The 12,757-nt window shown below is 40.5% G+C and overlaps 1 protein-coding gene across 2 annotated transcripts in view; it reads right to left on the bottom strand.

Annotated features, from left to right (window-relative positions):
- The window catches only part of LOC126194685 (uncharacterized), a 142,828-nt gene that overhangs the window by 57,372 nt on the left and 72,699 nt on the right, over positions 1 to 12,757 (bottom strand). The gene's annotated exons all lie outside the window — the stretch shown is intronic.

Genomic DNA, 12,757 nt, shown 5'->3' with positions numbered 1-12,757 from the left:
ATTAAGATTAAGCCAGGTAGGGTGGCTGTCAAAAATCCCATCATAGCCCAAGAAAGTCAACTAAACAGGCTAAACATCAACTTCAGATACCTAAAGTAGCTATACACGATATTGTCAAAATCAAGGCTGTATCCAAAAAGGTCTAGACCATAAGGAAGCTACGACTGACAAACATGATAGAATAATAAAATTATGCACATGCTGTGTTTAACCACTTTGACAGGCAATGCTTGACTGTACAAACAAGTTGCCTGGACACAATGCTCCTAAATTTTCTCATCTACAGCTACATCAGAGAATTTTCACACCAATAAAGCACACAATATTCAAGATTTCAGAGTCTGGTTTGCAGGCACCATCAGCATCACTTTTGATATGTTGAGTGGACATGCACACACATTGTCTTTAAATTGAACAGGTATGATTACAACACAAAACAATATCTTTACTAACAGTATTACTAAATTTCAGTAAGGTAAATTGTTCGTCTTTATACATCATAACTCTGAAAAGCAACAGTTGGCACCTCTGAAGCAGCAAGCTGCAAGAGACATACGTACAACTGAAGAAGATCCTCTAGAATTTAGAGCTACAAATTGTAAGCTGCCACTTCACATTTGTTAAAGGGGCTTGGACATAGCTCGCCGCCACGTGAAATGCAACAGCTTTATTTGGTCTGTGCCATAACATGTAAGAATCTTATTTTGTTTGTGCTACAACATAAAGTGGACTGAGTAAGGAAGCCACGCTGGCAAAACATGTAAAAGCCATAACATAATTGGAACTGCATGTTGAATAATAATAGACTGGTTATTTATGAAGCAAATGCTTATCTCAGGTGTATTTATGTATTTAAAAATCAACAATGCTTTAAACCAAAGATTTTTACAATGATAAAAGCTGGTATTTATTTCAACAAAAGATCATTTACAGACTTACACTGGTTTTTAATATATAAATTATAAACCAGCCAAATTTCGTAATGGATGATGGGTGTCTCTGTACTGTTGAGAAGAAGATACTAAAAGGTGAAGTGAAACTACTACAACTACTTTTCTCCAGAAAACTGTGGTGGCTTGGGTACTTCACAAATCGAACCAAGTGGTGTGTGACAAAATCTGAGTATGTTAATTAAAGTGAGGTATAGATCATAACTGAGACCCGTTACATAATTTCTGATTACATATTGCTAAGTGACAAACTTTTTCCATCCCTGTCTGAAAGATTTTTATAATATCAACACTAAAAACCTTACCACCACAGTACATAAGCATCTTCAATGCTTCTAAAGTTGTTCATTAAAAGTTTATTATGTCACTTTGATGAAAAGTGCTGTTCCATTTAAAATAATTACTTAAGCGTGAATATACGCACATTAATATTACGCATTCCTGCAAATTTCAGTGTTCCGTGTTTAACAAACACATTGTACGATCGTCACCTCAAAGGCAGTTAACATAAAATTACTAGGTTTTCTCTATGATCATTTGTTGTTAAGATCTGTTTACTACCTTTTAAAGTAATTTGTGTGGCAGATTGCAAGTTCTCACAGACAAAAGTGATCAGCTATCACATAGCTCAGTATCTATTGCACGTGACTGTCTCCCGTAACTTACAGGTTCAGCTATCAAATATGGTTAATAAAGCAATTATTACAACCTATGATACAATAAATTGAACAATGGAAACTCCAGGTACGAATATCAACAACATAGGAAAATGTAGATTGCCACTTACCATAAAGACAACGAGTTACGCTGCAGACAGGCACACTTAAAAGACACTTACATAGAGTTTTCAGCCACAGCCTTTATCAGCAAAAGAGAAACACACACCACTCACTCACACACACACACACACACACACACACACACACACACACACACACACACACAGAAGCACATCTCATGCATACGAATGCTACCTCCAGCATCTTGGGCCAGAATGCAACTATCATGTGGGATGCAAGCAGCAATCTGCAGGGGGCAAGGAAGGAGAAGGGATAGTAGCACACGTGTGGCGAGAGACAAACGCTGTCTTGCAGAGTATACAGTGCCTAGGAAGCCAACAGGCACAGCGTCAGGAAGATGTAGGGCAGGGAGACAGAAAAAAAGGAGTAAATAAGGAGGGGAACTGGGAAACATTGGCGGGTGCATTGCCAGAGGGTGGGAAACGAAGAAGGTGGAATAAGAGAGCTGGTAGGAGATGGCAGAACAGAGGAGGTAGAAACTGATGAGTTGAGGGTGTGGGAATGTGTGTTACCGTAGGCTGAGGCCGGGATAATTATGGGGGCAGAAAATGTGTTGTAAGGATAACTCCCATCTGTGCAGTTCAGAAAGGCTGGTGGTTGAGGGGAGGATCCAAATGGCTCAGGTACTGAAGAGCCATTAAAATCACGCATGTTATTTTCGTGCTACACGTTGGACTACTTTGCTCTTGGCCACAGTTTGGCAGTGGCTGTTCATCCTAGTGATAAGTTGGTTGGTAGTCATACCAATATAAAAAGCTGTATAATGGCTGCATCAGACCTGATAAATGATGTGGCTGCTTTCACATGTAACCCAGCCCCTGATGGGATAGGAGTACCTGTGATAGGTCTGGAATAGGAAATGCTAGGTGGGTGGGTTGGGCAGGTTTCACACATGGGTCTTCCATAGAGCCATAATCCTTGTGGAAAAGGGTTGGGGTTGAAGGTGGCACTGGGATGGACTTGGATGTTGTAGAGGTTGAGTGGGCAATGGAACACCACTTTAGGAGCAGTGGGAAGGATCTAAGGTGGGATGTCTCATTTCAGTGCACAATAGATAATCGAAGCCCTGATGAAGGATATGGTTCAGTTGTTCCAGTCCGGGGTGATACTGGGTGACAACTGAACATAACATGCTTGATTTAAATGGTTGCTTCACTACTGAGCCATCTGTACCCTCTGCTCCATCACCAGTTTTTCCAAACTGCATGGATGGAAGTATTCCTTACAACTCATTCTTCACTCCTACATTAACCCTAAACTTAACCTGCAATAATGTACTGTCCTCACACACTACACCCAACAGTTTCCACCCCATCAGTCGTATCATCTCCTCTCCATTCTCATATCCTACACACTGTCTGCTGCCCTCTGCCAATGCAACTGCCCATCTTTCCTCACTTCTCTCCTTTTTTCCCGACCTCCCTGTCCCACGATCTCTTGACATTCTGCCTGTTGGCATTCTAGTCCCTGCATACTCTGCCAGACATGGTTCATCTCTCTTCTCACCTGTACACTAGTATTCTTTCCCCTACCTCGCCCCCTCCAGATTGCTGCTTACATCCCATGTGATAGCTGCATTCCAGTCCAAGATACTGGAGATGGCAGTCACGTGTGCATGAGGTGTGGTTGTTTTGTGTACAAATTGTATCAGTTTCTCTTTTGCTGATGAATGCTGTGGCCGAAAGCTCTATGTTAGTGTTAACTGTACCTATCTGCAACTTAACGTGTCTTCTTTACAGTAAGTAGCAATGTCTACTTTCCTGCACTGTTTACAAAATAAACTGAATCGAACAGGGACAACGCAACCTCAAACACATAACTGCAAAAGGAAATGTTGAAGTTGGGTGATTGTTGTTATCAAAAGAAACTTTAAAGCCCTTTGATACATTTATGACTTGCGTGTTTATCCTTGTTGATTTGATTCTTTAACATTATCAAATTGGGGCACTAGGAGCCAAACATCTTACAAAAGATAATGAGCTACTTAAACATCTTTGTAGACTTTCCCATCTGTAGTATGATGGATGATAAATGAATGATTACATGTGTTATTACATTTTAAAATACCTCAATATAATAATCATGCCCATTAAAACCAGTCAGTAGTAGAACTGTACCATCTTTTCTGAATCAATAGTGACAATAAATGATAACATCAAATATCACAGTACAGTACAGCCTTTACTACAATAAGAATTAAATTGATGGTTAGACCGGTGATGATACTGTATCTACATAACTGAAAAGATGTCACTGCTCATCTAGTTGTGCAGCTGTGATTGCTGAACTTCCACAGCTTTGGATCAAAAGCAAGTAAGTCAAATGCTAAGGTAACTACACACTCTGATTGCAAGAATTTCTCAAAGGTGCAAAGAGGGTGCATTATGAATAACTGAAGGCTGTGTAACATTAAAGAGTCAAGATAGCTGTAACGGAACTTGAATAGCGTAAAGTTATCGTTAAAAACGCACGCCGCGCGATTTGTTACGATTTGGTCGGTCATAGTAATAGTAACATGCTTTTGAACACAATTAAAATATAATGGCGATACCTGTTTAGTGTTATTGGAAATAATATGTAGTAAATTAATGAGTAAAGTAGCCGATCCTATAAGAGGAGGTAAAATCGTGCATATTAAGGTGTTTTGCTTTATATCGACTAAGCCGATGATACGGCGTCTTTTTTTCCATTTACTCTTAGAAATAAACAAGTAAAGAAGTGCTAATTGTGCGTTGTGAAAAACGTTGTTGTTGTTGTGGTCTTCAGTCCTGAGACTGGTTTGATGCAGCTCTCCATGCTACTCTATCCTGTGCAAGCTTCTTCATCTCTCAATACCTACTGCAACCTACATCCTTCTGAATCTGCTTAGTTTATGCATCTCTTGGTCTCCCCCTACAATTTTTACCCTCCACGCTGCCCTCCAATACTAAATTGGTGATCCCTTGATGCCTCAGAACATGTCCTACCAACCGATCCCTTCTTCTGGTCAAGTTGTGCCACAAACTCCTCTTCTCCCCAATCCTATTCAGTACCTCCTCATTAGTTATGTGATCTACCTATCTAATCTTCAGCATTCTTCTGTAGCACCACATTTCGAAAGCTTCTATTCTCTTCTTGTCCAAACTATTTATCGTCCATGTTTCACTTCCATACATGGCTACACTCCATACAAATACTTTCAGAAACGACTTCCTGACACTTAAATCTATACTTGTTAACAAATTTATCATCTTCAGAAACACTTTCCTTGCCATTGCCAGTCTACATTTTATATCCTCTCTACTTCGACCATCATCAGTTATTTTGCTCCCCAAATAGCAAAACTCCTTTACTACTTTAAGTGTCTCATTGCCTGATCTAATTCCCTCAGCATCACCCGAGTTAACTCGACTACATTCCATTATCCTCGTTTTGCTTTTGTTGATGTTCATCTTATATCCTCCCTTCAAGACACCATCCATTCCGTTCAACTACTCTTCCAAGTCCTTTGCTGTCTCTGACAGAATTACAATGTCATCGGCGAACCTCAAAGTTTTTATTTCTTCTCCATGGATTTTAATACCTACTCCGAATTTTTCTTTTGTTTCCTTTACTGCTTGCTCAATATACAGATTGAATAACATCGGGGAGAGGCTACAACCCTGTCTTACTCCCTTCCCAACCACTGCTTCCCTTTCATGTCCCTCGACTCTTATAACTGCCATCTGGTTTCTGTACAAATTGTAAATACCGTATTTACTCGAATCTAAGCCACACTTTTTTTCCGGTTTTTGTAATCCAAAAAACTGCCTGCGGCTTAGAATCGAGTGCAAAGTAAGCGGAAGTTCTGAAATATGTTGGTAGGTGCCGCCACAACTAACTTCTGCCGTCGAATATATGTAGCACTACACAGGCATGCTTTACAAGCACAAAGATAAATACTGGCGCCAAAACCTCTGCGTCAGTAAATAAATTTAAAAAAAAGGTGGAAGACGAGCTTTTTTTCTCCGCCCCGAATTTTGACCACTGCATTTTCATACATTATCCAACGAAGTAAATACAAATTCCGTATTGTTCATCTTCGAATGTAGCAGCTTTTCAATGTACTACGAAAATCCGACTGGCAAGACCGTTTGCGATGTTTGTCAGTATGGCCAATTCTACGTTCTGATTTTTTTTCTACCTGTGAGGAGAGATGGTTGCTAATGGGAACTTTTGTGAATTCTGAATCACATGCAGTATTCTCTTCACCATAAGAATAATACGAATATAAACATTTTGCCATGTATTCTTTCGTGTTTGCTGCTATCTCATTTAAATCCTGTCTGCCTAATAAACTACAAAACTAGAGTGAGACAACACAAACGCGGAAGTATACACATATGTCATGTTCATATTCGTATTATTCTTATGCCTAATAGTGATACAGTCAGAAATGAAGCACGGCAATTGACTAGATTTTTAAATCTAAGATGACTAATTTCTGTGCAGAAAATAATGTACTAAAGAGGCGTCTGCAAGGATTTTCAAACGGAGAAAAATTTTCGCTAAACTCTCGTTCAGAACATCTTCTATCATATGCAGTTTATTATTTGGTTCTTGTTGATCATTATCAAAGAAAGCAGCAGTGTAAATAACAACAAATAGCAGTCTCTTGCCATTGTTTCGCTACCGAGACAATTACTCTCTTTTTTTTTTATTGTAAGCGGCGGTAGCACACTCAAAAGCAAACCATGCCGCGAGCGGCGACAGGTCGTGAACGTTCATTATCGGAATGCGACAAACAATGCATGACACAGTACAGTAATGCATTTTCAGCTTAGAGTGATGAAAATACCTATAACAAAGAGAACGGCAATTATCAGATCAAAGAATAATAAGCAATCAATTCAAACCAGACGAAGCACGTGAAAAACGAAGGGTACCCGCATAAATAAGGACGGAGCGCCTGACGCATAGCAATGGCTACCTGGTAAAGCTTAACTGCTAAGCTTATGGCTCAAACCAAACTACTGTAGCTGTATCGTCATTCATTCGACCTGAATTCTGTCTCATATTACAATGAACCAACTTTGTTTCAATTTGGAGGTGCGGCCTAAAACTTTTCTCTCCCCTTGAATTTCGAGTCTCAAATTTCAGCTGCGGCTTAGATTCGGGAAATTATTTTTTCCTTTATTTCGAGTCTCATTTTTCAGGTGCGGCTTAGATTCGAGTGCGGCTTAGATTCGAGTAAATACGGTAGCCTTTTGCTCCCTGTATTTTACCCCTGCCACCTTTAGAATTTGAAAGAGAGTATTCCAGTCAACATTGTCAAAAGCTTTCTCTAAGTCTACAAATGCTAGAAACGTAGGTTTGCCTTTCCTTAATCTTTCTTCTAAGATAAGTCATAAGGTCAGTATTGCCTCACGTGTTCCAGTATTTCTACGGAATCCAAACTGATCTTCCCCGAGGTCGGCTTCTACTAGTTTTTCCATTCGTCTGTAAAGAATTCGTGTTAGTATTTTGCAGCTGTGGCTTATTAAACTGATTGTTCGGTAATTCTCACATCTGTCAACACCTGCTTTCTTTAGGATTGGAATGATTATATTCTTCTTGAAGTCTGAGGGTATTTCGCCTGTTTCATACATCTTGCTCACCAGATGGTAGAGTTTTGTCAGGACTGGCTCTCCCAAGGCCGTCAGTAGTTCCAATGGAATGTTGTCTACTCCGGGGGCCTTGTTTCGACTCAGGTCTTTCAGTGCTCTGTCAAACTCTTCACGCAGTATTGTATCTCCCATTTCATCTTCGTCTACATCCTCTTCCATTTCCATAATACTGTCCTCAAGTACATCACCCTTGTATAAACCCTCTATATACTCCTTCCACCTTTCTGCCTTCCCTTCTTTGCTTAGAACTGGGTTGCCATCTGAGCTCTTGATATTCATACAAGTGGTTCTCTTCTCTCCAAAGGTCTTTTTAATTTGCCTGTAGGCAGTATCTATCTTACCCCTAGTGAGATAAGCCTCTACATCCTTACATTTGTCCTCTAGCCATCCCTGCTTAGCCATTTTACACTTCCTGTCGATCTCATTTTTGAGACGTTTGTATTCCTTTTTGCCTGCTTCATTTACTGCATTTTTATATTTTCTCCTTTCATCAATTAAATTCAATATTTCTTCTGTTACCCAAAGATTTCTACTAGCCCTCATCTTTTTACCTACTTGATCCTCTGCTGCCTTCACTACTTCATCCCTCAAAGCTACCCATTCTTCTTCTACTTTATTTCTTTCCCCCATTCCTGTCAATTGTTCCCTTATGCTCTCCCTGAAACTCTGTACAACCTCTGGTTCTTTCAGTTTATCCAGGTCCCATATCCTTAAATTCCCACCTTTTTGCAGTTTCTTCAGTTTTAATCTACAGGTCATAACCAATAGATTGTGGTCAGAGTCCACATCTGCCCCTGGAAAAGTCTTACAATTTAAAACCTGGTTCCTAAATCTCTGTCTTACCAGTATATAATCTATCTGATACCTTTTAGTATCTCCAGGGTTCTTCCATGTATACAACCTTCTATCATGATTCTTAAACCAAGTGTTAGCTATGATTAAGTTGTGCTCTGTGCAAAATTCTACCAGGCGGCTTCCTCTTTCATTTCTTAGCCCCAATCCATATTCACCTATTACGTTTCCTTCTCTCCCTTTTCCTACACTCGAATTCCAGTCGTCCATGACTATTAAATTTTCGTCTCCCTTCACTATCTGAGTAATTTCTTTTATTTCATCATACATTTCTTCAATTTCTTCGTCATCTGCAGAGCTAGTTGGCATATAAACTTGTACTACTGTAGTAGGTGTGGGCTTCGTATCTATCTTGGCCACAATAATGCGTTCACTAAGCTGTTTGTAGTAGCTTACCCGCGTTCCTATTTTCCTATTCATCATTAAACCTACTCCTGCATTACCCCTATTTGAGTTTGTGTTTATAACCCTGTAGTCACCTGACCAGAAGTCTTGTTCCTCCTGCCACCGAACTTCACTAATTCCCACTATATCTAACTTTAACCTATCCGTTTCCCTTTTTAAATTTTCTAACCTACCTGCCCGATTAAGGGACCTGACATTCCACGCTCCGATCCGTAGAACGCCAGTTTTCTTTCTCCTGATAACGACATCCTCTTGAGTAGTCCCCGCCCGGAGATCCGAATGGGGGACTATTTTACCTGGTTGGTTGGTTGGTTTTGGGGAAGGAGACCAGACAGCGTGGTCATCGGTCTCATCGGATTAGGGAAGGATGGGGAAGGAAGTCGGCCGTGCCCTTTCAGAGGAACCATCCCGGCATTTGCCTGGAGTGATTTAGGGAAATCACGGAAAACCTAAATCAGGATGGCCGGACGCGGGATTGAACCATCGTCCTACTATTTTACCTCCGGAATATTTTACCCAAGAGGACGCCATCATCATTTAATCATACAGTAAAGCTGCATGTCCTCGGGAAAAATTACGGCCGTAGTTTCCCCTTGCTTTCAGCCGTTCGCAGTACCAGCACAGCAAGGCCGTTTTGGTTAATGTTACACGGCCAGATCAGTCAATCATCCAGACTGTTGCCCTTGCAACTACTGAAAAGGATGCTGCCCCTCTTCAGGAACCACACGTTTGTCTGGCCTCTCAACAGATACCCCTCCGATGTGGTTGTACTTACGGTACGGCTATCTGTATCGCTGAGGCACGCAAGCCTCCCCACCAACGGCAAGGTCCATGGTTCATGGGGGGGGGGGGGGGTGAAAAATATAGGGGCGAATTTTAAATAGCTGCAGTGTATAATCAGACTAACAAATGGACATTTAGTTACACGAAATCGCGGATAGCGAAGTGTGGTCATTAAATTGAGTACACCTACAGGGCGGTCAATTCCGGGATAAGTCTATTCGCATCTTACGAGGGACGTGGTATTGAGACTGGTTTTTTTTTTTTAATTATATCGCGGAGAGTGGGCTTCAATTTATAAAAAGGAGAAAAGCTGTATCATTATCATTAACTGTTGGTGTCAAGCAACCAAAACTGTTTATCAAAGGGTTTCGGAGAATGAGTGGTGAATGCGAAATGAAACTGTGAACGAAGTTATGTTAAATAAAACAGAAGAGACAAGAAAGTTTGGTAGTATATGTTATTATTCCATAAACTGTAACATTTCTTCTTGTTGTACGAAGCCTTTATAGACGATTGTTATGACAATCTGCTTTGAAGGGATCTCGTTACGAGTTAAGTTTTGGGGACCTGGTCAAGAGGGGATTGTTCGTGGATCCTAACTACTGCAGCTATTCTGTTATCAGGTGCTACCGTGACCGTTGTGTGTTGTCAATGGCTGAAGGTCATCATATCTCATGCTCTAAGATCGACGCGTGTTTCCTCTTGGTATAACGGTGTCTCACGGTAACAACGACAACGCCGGCGACGAAGGAAGATACGGTAGAGCTGTCAAGCAAGAAGAGATTATTGCAACATATGACAGATAACACAGTACTGTACAACTGATGAAACAAACTTCAGCTGACTACTGATATCCCTTCTGTACAACTGCACTTGTGGCCAGTATAGTTATGTAGAAATGGAATAAATTATTAGGTGAGATTTATTCACATCATCAACATGTCCTAGGACCATGACGCACATGACAAAAAGAGGATTGGAACCTCAATACCATTGGCAATATCCATTCTACAACTACAACCACCAAGTTGTAGTAACAATGCACAACACTTAAAGGTTGCAGGCTAAAGCAATCAATAATATAGCAGTGAAACCTATGGCACTCACAAAGAGTTAGCTACTACATTAAAAATAAGTAGGTTTAAGTATTACAGCAGCATGAACACACTGGATAAGATATTGAATTTGTATTTCATAACTAAACTTTTTGTTAAATGGCATGAAAAAAGAGAAGGATTATGTACACAATAGAACTCTCAATAACTAAAATACACTGCTAAGATTATTAAAAAAAAGCATGCATTGACTTTCAAATGTGAAATGCAAAAAGAAGACTAAAATAAACAATGAATAATTTCCAACTTTTAGCAAAAAAATCACCATGTTAAATTTGGTCTTTCAGTACCAGATCGCCGGCCTGTGTGGCCGTGTGGTTCTAGGCGCTTCAGTCTGGAACCGCGTGACCGCTACGGTTGCAGGTTCGAATCCTGCCTCGGGCATGGATGTGTGTGATGTCCTTAGGTTAGTAAGGTTTAAGTAGTTCTAAGTTCTAGGGGACTGATGACCACAGATGTTGAGTCCCATAGTGCTCAGAGCCATTTGAACCATTTTTTCAGTACCAGATCAAGGAGGAAGTTTCAATATGGCCTACTTGCCTTCGTATTGTTCCATACTAGACAATTTAACATTTTTAGTTGCATTTTCACTGCTTGGTTCCACTGCAACCATTTAAGTAGACTGACTTTAATGGTGGCTACGTGGAGCTGCAGGGGGGTAAGGTGTAAATACTCCCCTCTTCTTGTGGCATTTATTTCTCAGAAAAGATCAACTTTAACAGGGGTTACATTATATAGTTTTTACAGTGCTTTGTTCACAATATAGAAGTAATAAATTGAAATATTATTAAGGATGACAGTCAAAACAGATAACCTCAGGATCTCATGTCTAGTTTTTGCTGATGACCTGACCTTACTGGGAAATTAGCTGCAAGAGGTTTCTACCCAACTCCAAGCACTGCATTTAATAGCAGAATAATCAAGTCTACTGATCAACATTGGAAATACCAGATTCATTTCCAGTATTAAAGATACCGTTGCATGATTTCTTCATTCCATCATAGGACTGGTTTCCGTTGGAAGGATCCAGAGAAAAGCACATCTCCATCTCTGCTAATTTTAGGACCATAGCACATGGCCCCTGTCAGATGTCAAATTTTCCGACGTGAGGTAGCGTCAAAAGTTAAGTCAGCATTACAAGAAGTCCAATAAGCTGTTCTGAGGGCCTACTAGGTGCTTGTGTGGTAAAGACAGGACAATGGGGAACTGATTGCTATCACATACGCTATCTGATCTAAAGTATCTGGACACTTATTAACATACATTAATGTAGCTGTGTTAGCCTTCCCCTTTATGACCTCTTGAATTCTGTTGGGGATACTTTCAATGGGGTGTCAGAATGTCTGTGGAGGAATGACTGCCCATGTTTCCTCAAGAATTGAAACCAGAGAAGGTAATAGTGTTGGGCCGTTAGCGTCTGGTGCCAAGTCAATGTTCTAATTCATCCTGAAGGTGTTCCACCCGATTCAAATCGGGGCTCTGGGCAGTCCAGTCCATTTCAGGAATGCTACTGTCCACAAATCATTTCCTCACACAAGCTACTTTATGTGATCGTGCATTGTCATGCTGATACAATCACCATCTCCAAACTACTACTTGACCCATTCTGATGCCACTGATACTACTGACGACAGAACACTCCCCACTGCCTTTTATACCAGCAGGTCCACGTCTCATTACATTTAGTGGCTGATTCTTCATTACACACACACAGGGGTGTCAAGATACTTTTGATCAATTAGTGTAGACTATAAGGCTCTCTTCAATAGAAGGAGAGAAGACCTTTGGGCTATAGACTAATCTATGGCTGAAAATGTATCACACAACACACTGAAGCAAATGGAACCAGTGTTACTGAACTGGCATAAATCAAAGTCCAACTTAATTTGTTCTATTGGAGTACCTCAGCATGAAATCTAAGCTCTGGTTTCACAAAGAATTGTGGGCAATGAAGTCACCCAATGCAAGGAAGGGCATGGGTAGCTCAGAAATCAGGATGGTTATTTCCCTACTGGTGACCTCCCCCTCTGGAGGAAGACAGATCTTACAATGGATAAGTACACTGATGTCTATTTTTGTACATCCACAACAGCCAACTCAGTATTGAATATAACTTGTTCAATGAAGGAGGTCATGGAAATCAACGTAAAAACACTGATGTCTTTCAGTGCTAGCTCTATTTTTTACAAGAGGCTCAGTGTTTGCATAGAGTAGGTGTGTGTGTGTGT

The sequence above is a fragment of the Schistocerca nitens genome, chromosome 7 (assembly GCF_023898315.1).
Source record: "Schistocerca nitens isolate TAMUIC-IGC-003100 chromosome 7, iqSchNite1.1, whole genome shotgun sequence".
NCBI lineage: Eukaryota > Metazoa > Arthropoda > Insecta > Orthoptera > Acrididae > Schistocerca > Schistocerca nitens.
This window is presented reverse-complemented; position numbering and strand designations above follow the sequence as displayed.